The sequence below is a fragment of the Brachionichthys hirsutus genome, chromosome 10, assembly GCF_040956055.1.
Source record: "Brachionichthys hirsutus isolate HB-005 chromosome 10, CSIRO-AGI_Bhir_v1, whole genome shotgun sequence".
NCBI classification, from domain to species: Eukaryota; Metazoa; Chordata; class Actinopteri; order Lophiiformes; family Brachionichthyidae; genus Brachionichthys; species Brachionichthys hirsutus.
In genome coordinates, this window is record NC_090906.1 from 4933986 (window position 1) to 4945979 (window position 11994).

Below are 11994 nucleotides of genomic sequence, written 5' to 3' on the forward strand. Positions count from 1 at the left end.
GGACGTCAGATATGTACCAAAAATTACTCGGCAGAGAGATTTTGTCTTTCAACATTGCTGACTTTGTTTAGCTGTGTGTGTGTGTGTGTATGTGTGTGTGTGTGTGTGTGTGCATAAGCGCTTGCTTTTCTACTGTGTGTGTGTCTGTCTGTGTACAGAGAACATATGCGGGGGTGTGGGAACTCAAAGCTGAGTCTCACAGCACAGCTGAAATAAACACACCCCATTTAGAGCAGCGCACACACACACTTCTCTGTCACACACACACTCGGTGATCACACACTAGCAGCTTACAAGGTGAGCGATCAACAGTGACAGCTGTTCCACTCTCTTTATTTTTTTATACAGGTGTGTGTAGGTGTGTGTGTGTGTGTGTGTACCCTCAACCATTTGAATCATGTCTGCAGCCTGTTGTGTGTTTCTGTGTGTGTGTCACTCTGGGCTGGGCTCTTCCTCTCATGTGTTGACATCCATCCCTTGGGTTTAAATGCAACACACACCATGATTCAGTCTGTCCGGTGCGCCAACACAATTTAATGTGTGTGTATTTGTGCGCTGGCAGCATCACAACTCAGAGGATTCATCCCCGCTCGCTGATTTATCTATCTATTGAAGTTTTAAATGTCACTGCAGTCGCACAGCTGCACAGATGGGAAAACATATTGATGTATTTACAAGGGAAGTTTTATGGTGATGAGAATATTTGGCTGCGTTTTAAAAAAAATAATTCTCCATCTTTTTTCTCTTTCTTTCTTTTTCCACCCAACAGCAATCCCAGGAATGATTGTCCCACCCATGTAAAGGTGTGTGTGCGTGTGTGTGCGTGTGTGTGCGTGTGTGTGCGTGTGTGTGCGTGTGCGTGTGCGTGTGCGTGTGTGTGTGTGTGTGTACGAGCTGAGTTAAGCACACTCACACTGATTCGAGCAAAGGATTTTGGTGCGAGTCAGACTCCGGTGTGGGATGGAAGCCGCTGTCCCGACCTGAAGGAACAAACCCAACTCAGGCCCTTTCTAACACAAAAACAACTGCAAGAAACAAAACACATGAAAAGACTGTTTGCAAGGAAACAAGTTGTTTAGAGTTTGTACACCTTGATGCTTTTATAGGAGAACGGCCAAGCCTACTTATGACTCTCCGTGGACACAGGAAGTGTAATTATTTTGGAGAGAATCCACTTTTGAAATGAGTGATTGTTGATCTGATTTTTCTTTTCTTTTTTTTTTATGCAAAAGTTAACTTGGGATTATCATCGTCCGACTGCAGCTCACATGAAGGGATTATCTATTAATGAAATCTGGCAATTAATGAGGGAATATAATGTGAACAATATCTGACGGTTGACGTTGAACGTGAAAATGATGCCGACGAAGAAGCTGATGGATTCCTGCAAGGGTTAAATCCAGCCGACGCAGACGAGCCAAACCAGTTACACACACACTTCCACTTCTCTGTGCCAAGTCCGCACCAGCACACAAACACTCGTCTTCCTCTGCATTTCATCAATCAGATACAGATGCCCCCCCCCCCCAGCCTGTGAATGATCCCGCAGCTTCAGCCATTCAAGAAATCCCAAAGTTTGCGTCCACCTCATTTAACACACCTGCTGTTCTAATCCCACATGTTCCAATCTGTCGGCCCACAGCGGGTGCAGAGAAGGAAATTCAGACCGTGACACTAAAAAGAAATTAGATTTTCCACAGCACTAATTCGACATCGATTCATTGAACTGACTATAAAAAGGCTTTACATGAATACACACAGAGGAGCGTGTAGTTACCATGTGCCAACAGCAGCTCCACTGTTGGGGATCTGAGCAGATGTCCATCCGATCGACCCATCAGCCCGGGTTCCACCCGATCAGTTCCGAAGTCAGACGTTGCCACAGTAACCTCTACAAGAGGGGAACTCGTCTTAAAGACTGCTGCCATTTTTGTTTTGTGAGAATGGCCTTTGGAAAACTTTGTCTTAAAATATAAGTGCTTCTTTCTCTTGTTTTTCTTTCGGTTTGCTGTGTCGTTTATATTGGGTTTTCTTTTTTTTTCTTTTAAAGATTAGCCAGCCAATCAGATTGTGTTGCTTTTGTTACCCACTCAACTAATGTTATTGACAAACTGAGTGATTGGATCATTTATTGGTGTCTTAAACGTTGCACTGCGAGGAAAGTCTTATTTTGTGACAAACATTTGCTACTGAGGCTCATTTTTTTTCACATAGTTTTTAATAGTGCAACAATGCTAAAAAAAATGTACATCTCATTGCATTTGGATTCCCATTGTACACTTTTTACAGCGTAAAATATTTTAAATGCTTTGTAAAAAAGAATTCTTTGTTTTTGCCAGTAATATGTCTTAAAAAGTGGGCGAGTGAGAAAAGCGTCTGACAGATTGTCTGAATGCACAGCGTCTTAATTCATTTACGATGATTTTCATTTTGCCAAAGCCCTTATTTTAGATATTAATGCCTAAACAGTCTTATGCCACATGTATAATGCTATTTGCAACCCTGTAAAGGATACGCATTAAAAGAAAACTGTTGAATGGATGTTTGTCATTCAGTCGCTGCAAATAGTTGACAGTAAATTCTGATTCTCCAATAATTTGCTGACACAGCATATTGCTGTTTGATAATCAGGAGTTGTGCGTAGCTCCAGTGGACAGCAGGCGTGTCATTAAAGTTGCAGTCTTCTGTGGAATCTGCCTTGTTGCGTCATCACATTTTCTACAATCACCAAAAACTGAAAGAAAAAAAACATTTTTGATTTTCAGCTTTTTTAATATTTATATTTGCAGCCACTGTACGAGCGCGAGTAAGTCCTCCTCGTTGCATCTTTGAATTAGTCAGCAAGTGCTGTAATAAATGAAATTGAATTTGGTAACAAGTGATCCTTATTTTCTTTGATCATGATTGATTTTTATGTTATGAAGACAGCCATTTTGTTTTTTATTGTAGTTCATTCAAAGCCATATCGCCACTGTAATTTCAGTAAAACTAAAATAAGCCATGTTCTATTTTATTTATCATTTCTAAGTAAATAAAGTAGGGGGGGTTGTCATAATGTCATTTTGTATTGTTTAATAATTTTCTTGCATAACCTTGGTGTAGAGCTCATGAGTACCTTTTTCTTTAATCCTACGTGTGATGGATTTTAAGATTCTTAATGAAGGTTGAGAAACAGAAAACCTCTGCCTTTTCCCTTTCTGTTACGTTTCCTCATTAAAATTGAGCCACCTATTTATTTTGTCTTAAACATGGGCCTGGAGGCCACTTTTCTGTCTGTGTCGATGTGAGACTGCCTGTAAATGTGTCTTGAGTGTATGATTATTATTATTTTGTTTCCTCTGCAAATAAAAATGTGACGTTTTGATGCTAAGGGATATTATTTTTACTCGTACCTGTACAGGAAGGAGCAAATAAAGATTTGAGTATGATTCAAAGCACCTGTCCGACAGCAGTTCAAACATTTATCAGGCTTACATTAGTCATCATCACTCAAACAGCAGAGGAAAGAAAAGGTTACTACTGTAAAGATGCCAATGAGGGATTTCTTTTGAATTATTATTTTGGACTTTGAAGTGTAAAATAACTTTTTGACTCTCACTATATTTAATTAAAGTTATTTCTTCTCTGTGAAAAAAGCTTCTGTTTTTGGTGTTCATCCCTGCCGTACCGTAGCGAGACGTAAAGAAGACAAACAATTGACCATGTCCGTCCATCCGTTTTCCTGCAGACCAGACGATTAAGATCATCTGGGCTGCAGCTGCTTGGCCGCAGGTGCTGCTGGAGTCTATCTCCGCTGAGATCCAGTTTCATAAGTGCATTTATCTTAATCTGGAGGAGGAATCTATCACCTTGATTTGTCGTGATGACACACGTTTTAAGAAGGATGTATATTTTGGGCCTAATTATTTTTTCTCAATTCATACACCTGCTGAAGGTGGCAAAGTTCGACATTTAGTGCTAAATCAGATTTACTGCTTGGATCTTTTTACTGCAGAAAAGCAGTCTTGGTTTCAGTTTTCTGAGTTTCTTCCCTTTTAAAAGGCAGGTTTTCCTCACCTTTGTTGCCAAGTACTCGCTCAGGTAAGGTGGTTCGGACTCTGTAGACTAAAGATTTAGTTTAGACTGGCTCTTCCTAGTCAGTAACCTTTATGGGGGGGGGGGGGGGGTCACTGACATATCAGATCCAGTCAAACTACACACACACCACACTCTCCGTTGTTCACTACGGGAATACAAGACCGCTGCTGAAGTCGACTGCCAGTGTTAGATTCCAATATGAACTTGACACGACCCTGAACTGACTCAGATGTGCATGAGTAGCGGTGAGGTCATCACATTCTTCAGAGAACCAGATTCTGTTGAATTCATTGTGAATTCATTCTGAAACAGTCAGACCTGAATCTGATCAGATCAGAATGAAGAAATCAGAATTACAATATGATGTAATATGATGTTTGCAGATGCCATTTAGTGCATTGTGTACGACAAATCTTCACCGTCGAATGCATCACCGTCATCATCATCAACCGCAAACCATTATCTGACAATGTGATAAAATGATTGATATATATTGATACATGAATAATGTGCCATGTTTAAACTGTAGAGCTGCACCACTACGGTGTGATTAAATGTGATTAAAAACTGTGTTTTAAATTGTGTCCAGTGTCGCCACAGATCCAGGACGATCATCCGGAGGGTCGTCGCTGTCTGTCTTCAGCAGGTCTGATATCGAGAGACGCTCAAAGCAAAGCCAACTATGCAGTCACAACCAGTGTGTGTGTGTGTGTGAGAGAGAGAGAGAGAGAGAGAGAGAGAGAGAGAGAGAGGGAGAGAGAGAGAGATAGATTATAAACAATACAAATTCTCCTGTGAGACCTGTTTCTGTAATGAGACAGATGGGCCCTGCCTGGAGTCAGCTATCAGCAGACCTACAGGCTGTGTGTGTGTGTGTGTGTGCGTGTGTGTGCGTGTGTGTGTGGGGGGGGGGGGGTGTAGGTGTGTGTGTGTGAATGTGTTATTTTCTCCTCCTTGCCTGAAGGCTTAATCAGAGAAGAGTCCACAGATGTCTTATTGACACCAATTACTTTCTTTCTCGTGGCACACACACACACACACACACACACACACACACACACACACAGATTCTTATTTCAGAGTTAATTTGAGTTGAATTTGGGATTATTTATGACCTGTTGTTGATTACTTTAGGAATGTTTGTTTAACATTTCTTAAAAATATTGTTGCGTGTGTGTGTGTGTGTGAGAGAGAGATATAATACCAAGTCTGACGAGACAGGACTGAAGATATCCATTAGCTAATGGATTGCTTCCCTTTTGCCCCCCCCCTTCTTTTCTCCCTCTCATCCTCCCTCCATCACCACATCACGCTCCCAGTGCACTTAACCCCCAACAACATGGAGGAACCAGACGCACACACACGCATGTAGTCACACATGTAAAATAGAACGAGTGTCAGATCGTTTGCATTCAGATGACTCCGTCCTTCGCTCACACCAAACACTCGTTACATTGAGGTTTTATAAATGTAAGCCCAGGAATCACAAAACTCCTGTATGTTGTTCCATCAGATACTCTTCTCTACTTCCTTGAGACAGAACGAGGGGACCTCAGGAGGAAGGAAGAATGAAGAGGAGGAAAAATAGAAGACAGAGCAGAAGGCATGATGATGTGTAAAAAGAGTCGTAATGGAGTCTTCTCTCTGTACAAAGGTGATGTTGATGCACTTCAGTGATCATCTGTGTGTGTGTGAGACGGTTTGGCCTCTAATCTCAACGAGGGGTGCTAGAGATAAGTACAATGGATGACACCCCTCATTGCACCACTCCAAAGCCACTTGTAACACACATCCTCAACGCACTGAAGAACGCTCACACACTCACTTAAATGGAGGGTTTCAAATTGAGCTGGGACTTGGAACGAATACTCTAAACAATTATCTTTCCCCTTCTAGTAATCCATTTCCCATGAATATATTCACATCTGCCTCTTTTTTCCTTTCCCAATCTTCCTCCCCGCTTCCTCCTCATCCTCTGTTAAACATTCTCGCCCCCGCCCTCATGTCTCATCCCTGTCTCACTGTGGTTACTACTATATAAGTGTTTAGAAGCAAATACAGGCAGGTCAGACTTTTACATTCCTTATTTAGAATAGAACTGAAGAAGAACACATTCCGTATTCCAATTCCAATTCTTTTCAGATATTTATCTATTTCTCCATCAATAAATTGTGTTCTAAAGTGTATCATCAAATTTCTGTTTAATTCTAAGCCCTAAGATAAGATCACTATGCAACACCCTCAACCTAAATAAAGGTTTACTGTATTTTCCGGACACCTTATTATAAGGTTATTTTCATACATAGGGCGCCCGGGTTAGAAGGTACATTAAGCGAGACAAAACAGTCAGATAAGTCAAACTTTATTCAACTTATTCACAAGCTCAAACTCGCCCTGTCTTGGTGAATGTGTGTTCACCTTCTGTCATCCAACGCTCCCACGCAGCTCGCAGTTCAGCGTTCAGCGGTTGGTTAATTAACCCGGGATGATGGCGAGCTCCGAGTTAGTTTGCTTCACTTGGGTTTTGACAGTATCGGTGAGATGGATGACTCGGCGCAGGTCATCTTCTTGCTTCCTCCACTTCCGAACCGGTGATTCATTAATGTGGAATTCTCTCGCAGCTGCTCTATTCCCATGTTCTGCTGCGGGACTGATAGCCTTGGGTTGGAAATCCGCTTTGTCAGCATGTCTCTTAACAGATTACATTTTGAGGTCTTTACGAGGTCATTAAGCAAAACCCGATTTTAGGCGCACCGGGTTATAAGGCACAAGGTCAAGTTTTGAGAAAGGATTTTAAGTGCGCCAAAATATACAGTAAATGCAAATAGGCGGATTTCTCAAGGGCAGCGATGCTTTGTTTAAACGATGATACTAACATGATAGGATGACCGTGTTCATGCTAATGCTGAGCAAGCATAAGAGCTACCGCTTCAACCATATTAGCATGTGTGGCGCACCCAGATATGTGCGACCACATTTGTATCATTATTGAAACATAATTATAAATTACCAAAATTAGTAGCCTTTAAACTAGATACAGATTTACATAATTTTAATAATTATCAAAATTATTATTTTACATGTTGCCAATATGACCCTGTAAATAGTCAAAGCGGGGCGGAGCCCTTTGTCGCGGTGTCGCGTGAGTGGGCGGGTTTTCGGGTTGTGCTCCAGTTCTGAATGGAGAGAAAAGGATAAGGGTGTGTCTGATCATTTCCCTAACGATTCGTCTCTTCACAGATTTTCTTTTTGTTAAAGCGGTCACCATTTGGGACCCGTAACACATGCATGGAGCAGATAATGCTACTATAAGATTTGCAGATATTTATTTATAAAGCACAGGGATCACATTTTATTCTTAAACAGTTAATGGTGATTGGTGACATTTCGATCCTGACTGGGGCACACATGTCTGAAATTCAATTAGATTACATCTAATAATTGTCCAACATGTAACACAAAGGTGATCCGCATGGTGTTGTTACATCAAATCTCACAAGTGAGTAGGATTCATCATCTGGAAAACATGAATTGTTTTGCCAAGTTTAAAGGCAATTACAGAAATCAAATGCTATTGAAGTGTTTCGGTTTCGACCAGATGTGTTCAAACTTTAACCAAAACAGAAATTCAAAGTATGGGCCACTGGCCAAAATGCTATTTTGCTGCATTATTAACATTCACAATGGTTGTAGTACTAAAATTCCCCTTGAATTAAACCTATGCAAACTGAGGGAAATCACTTGGGAACTGGTGGCTCAGGGAACGAGGCCAGCTAATTATCTCAGGTGTTTTGTGTTGCTTGATCCAGATCTGGTCTGGCTGCCTGCATGAATCTGCCTGAACTCCAAGAAAGACTGGAGTCCATGACTGAGGGACAAAGAAGGACCGGCCGTTTTGGAAAGTGTAATTGTTTGAGCTTATTTTATGTTATTTAATATGAAGTCTGATTCCAACTTTCATCAAGGGGCCGATAGGAAGCACAAAGCTCAGCATTCGGTGTTCACTACCACCTGTGTTTTTTATTTTTATTTTTATTTGTATTTAATGAATCAACACTTCCAGATGTTACGAGTTAATATGTAAAGGATGAAATCATTTTCTTTAATCGGAAGCGATGACATCATCTCCCACTAGAAAATGACATCACCCACTGCCAGTGTTGGGCAAGTTACTCAAGATCAGTAATATATTACTTATTACTAATTACTTGCTGAAAAAACATTACTTTACTTATTACTCCCTGCCAAAAGTAACTAGTTACCTATTACTTTAAGTTACTTTTTTTCTTCTTGCCCTCAATAATTGCATCCTTTCTCCCCTAAAGTCTCACTTTGCATGTTCAACATTAGCAGTTGTTTCTTCTCCTCTTTTCTACAGCCGACATTGTAACTTCTCATTGTTGGTTTAACTCCAAACAGGTTCCTGAACACACGACACGATGAGTCCGTCTGAGTCAATCTGGACCCTCATTTGAATTAAATGAACACAAAGACTTTTACTTGGTAAGATATAAACGCTCTCCTTCTGTCTGCTGCACGAGTCCAAGAAGAGCAGAGTGGATGAAATTGATTTTTTTGGGGCAATGTTTGGTAAAATTTGCCACTTTTTTTTATTGTGTGCTAAAAACGTCCCTCACGGTTACCATGGTAGCGCTGCTGCGTGCGTATCTGTCTTGTTAATCGTTTAGTTAAATAAGAACTCCATTACCCAGCATGCCACAGGAGTGGAATATGCGCAGAACTAACCTGTACGTGATGGAACAGGATTGCTATGACGGGAGCGCTGCACAGATAATATGCAAGCTCCGGATAAAGTATATTAAGGACCAGTTAACGCGCCTTGTCTGCATCGTATGAGCAGGACAACACAGTATCTGTTTGCTATTTTAACAAAAGACTGGCACAGATATTTCATATAAGTGCCTGAGAACTGCGTTAACTGTGGAAACAGGGTATAATATGTCTCCTTTAAATTTGACTTATGTAACGTATTGTGTTATGACGCGCGAGTTGAGTGAGTGCTTCGCCTGTCGCGCTGCTGTTGTTTGTCCCTGTGGAGTTGCCGTAGTAGGGCAGAATAAAGAAAATGGCTCCCTGCTAAACACGGTGTCCGGTGTCGAATACACTTAAATTTCAGGAAATTGAGTTTCTCGAGTTTTTCAGCCCCTGCTGGAATAAATGGAAGTTGATTATTCCTTTCTATTGATTTGAAGCGCTCGAGTTTTGATTCCCTTCCATCAGTAGTCGTAGTTTTACCCTCAGCGAAAGCGGAACACAAAAGCTTAGATGATTTCCGAGACGGACGATATTGTGGGGGACAACAACCGGAAGTCAACAAATACTTTTTGTAGCGTTAGCTCTCTGCACACGTGAAATCAGTGAAAGTCCGTATTTTATTTGTTTCTCAAGTATTTCGTTCAGTTAACAAAAATGTCTTCATTTGAGGTTTTGGGAAATGTAGTTAAAAAGCGGTTAACTGCTCCTGAAGAGGATATTTTTGTAAAGTTTGAAAAGACTCCCGCCAAGGACGAAGAAGAGTTATATCGTCAACAAGGGCTGCTGGATCGCAGCCTTAGACCCGAATTGAAGTTGCACAGGATAGGTAAACAAAAAGTCTTTACATATTAATAAAACTCAAGATTTGATGGTCAATTTATACATATTTTATCAAACGGTAACTCTTTTCCACGTGTATATATATATATATATATATATTGTTTAAGGACTTTCAACGGAAACAAGACCGCAAGGGCTTTTTTGAAATGCTCCTCTTAGAAAGGATGTTTGACTGTACTTGTACTGTAATACATGTTACTGTCTGACTGTACTTGTACTGTAATACATGCTACTGTCTGACTGGCTTGTACTCTAACATTCTATCTAATAAATATATGTATCATCATTATCATCTGCGACTGTGTCATCACAATAGCGTCACACTCCTCTTGTTCTCTGTCCCTCCAGATCGCCCACAGCGTCGTGTCTGTAAGGAGGAGGAGGAGGAGGTCCCTGCTGACCAGCAGCTCTGGAACCAGGAGGTGAAGTCCAATATGAAGCAAGAGGACCCAGAGCTTCCTCACCTGAAAGAGGAACCGGAGGAACTCCTCACCAGTCAGGAGGGAGAGCAGCTTGTACTGAAGGAGGAGACTGATGTCGTCATGGTGGATCCTACTCATGAGGAAAGTGGCCAGAGTGAAGATCAGACTCTGTACATGAAAGATGAAAAGGATGCAGCACAGACAGAGTCTGTTGTCGACATGCCGATTATAATCTCTGTGGTTGGAGCAGCAGACGTTGACCTGCTGATCTCTAACAGCTCTCACGTATCTGTCAGCCATGATGAGGGAGGTGAAACGAGCAGAACAGATGTTGAGATTGAGCCCCAGTTTCTATCCCAGGGAAGAAATAACACAAGTAAGAAGCTGTATGTTTGTACATTATGTAACAAGGGTTACACAACACGCAAGAACCGGAACGTCCACATGGGAATCCACACTGGTGAGAAGCCCTTTGACTGTAAAACATGTGGGAAACAATTCAGACAAAAATCTCATTTGAAATGTCACATGGGAATCCATGCTGGTGAGAAGCCCTTTGACTGTAAAACATGTGGGAAACAATTCAGACAAAAATCTGATTTAAAAGTCCACATGAGAATCCACACTGTTGAGAAGCCCTTTGACTGTAAAACATGTGGGAAACAATTCAGACAAAAATCTGTTTTGAAAGTCCACATGAGAATCCACACTGTTGAGAAGCCCTTTGACTGTAAAACATGTGGGAAACAATTCAGACAAAAATCTTATTTGAAAGTCCACATGAGAATTCACACTGGTGAGAAGCCCTTTGACTGTAAAACATGTGGGAAACGATTCATAGAAAAATCTGCTTTGAAAGTCCACATGAGAGTCCACACTGGTGAGAAGCCTAATGACTGTAAAACATGTGGGAAACAATTCAGGCAAAAGTCTGTTTTGAAAGTCCACATGAGAATCCACACTGGTGAGAAGCCTAATGACTGTAAAACATGTGGGAAACGATTCATACAAAAATCTGTTTTGAAAGTCCACATGAGAATCCACACTGGTGAGAAGCCCTTTGACTGTAAAACATGTGGGAAAAAATTCAGACATAAAAGTAACTTCATTGATCACATGAGAATCCACACAAGATAAAAGCCCTATGAATGTAAAACATGTGGCAAAGATTTGAAAGAAAACAGAAAAATGAACGTCCACATGAGAATCCACAATGATGGTTAAGCATCATGATTGTCAAACATCTGGTGAACAATTCAGACACAATTTTAATTTGAAAGGACACATGACGATAAAAACGGGAAAAGCCTGACAGTTTAAATGTGTGAAAAACCTTTCAGTTACGCCAATGTTTTGAAACGCCACATGAAATGTGTCCAGCCTGGGGGGAAGGCCTCCCTTTGACATATCTATGAAAAAATATATTTAGTATATGAATTGACAATTTTTTGAGATTTTTGTAAGATGGAGCGCATTGAGTTGATCTCTTTCAGGAACCTGTTGTGTCGAAATATTTGTTCTTGAATGTTGATTATGTTGAATACTTTATTCATGACTATCATTTTGTATGAATATATTAAAAATCACTTTGTTTTCTGACTGCAGAGAAATTATTGAAAGTAGTCAGCAACCAGAAATGGAAGTTGTTGCAAAGGACATTCTTTTAAAAGTCCCATATTATGAAAAACTCACGTTTTCCCATGTTTTTACACTATTATGGTGATTTTGGGTCCTTATCAACTGAAAAACAGATAAAAGAAAGTTAAAGTTAGACAATAGAAATTATAAAACCAGGGTTTGCAGGGTTAGGGTTAGGCCTCCTAGAGACCAGAAGGCATCCCGTGACGCGGATTCAGTCTCTCCATGGATCTGAAGGCGC

The 11994-nt window shown here is 40.8% G+C and overlaps 1 pseudogene; it reads left to right on the plus strand.

Moving 5' to 3' along the window:
* Window positions 1-9507: 9507 nt before the first annotated feature.
* LOC137900212 (gastrula zinc finger protein XlCGF57.1-like) lies at window positions 9508-11714 on the plus strand (annotated as a pseudogene).
* Window positions 11715-11994: the final 280 nt, after the last annotated feature.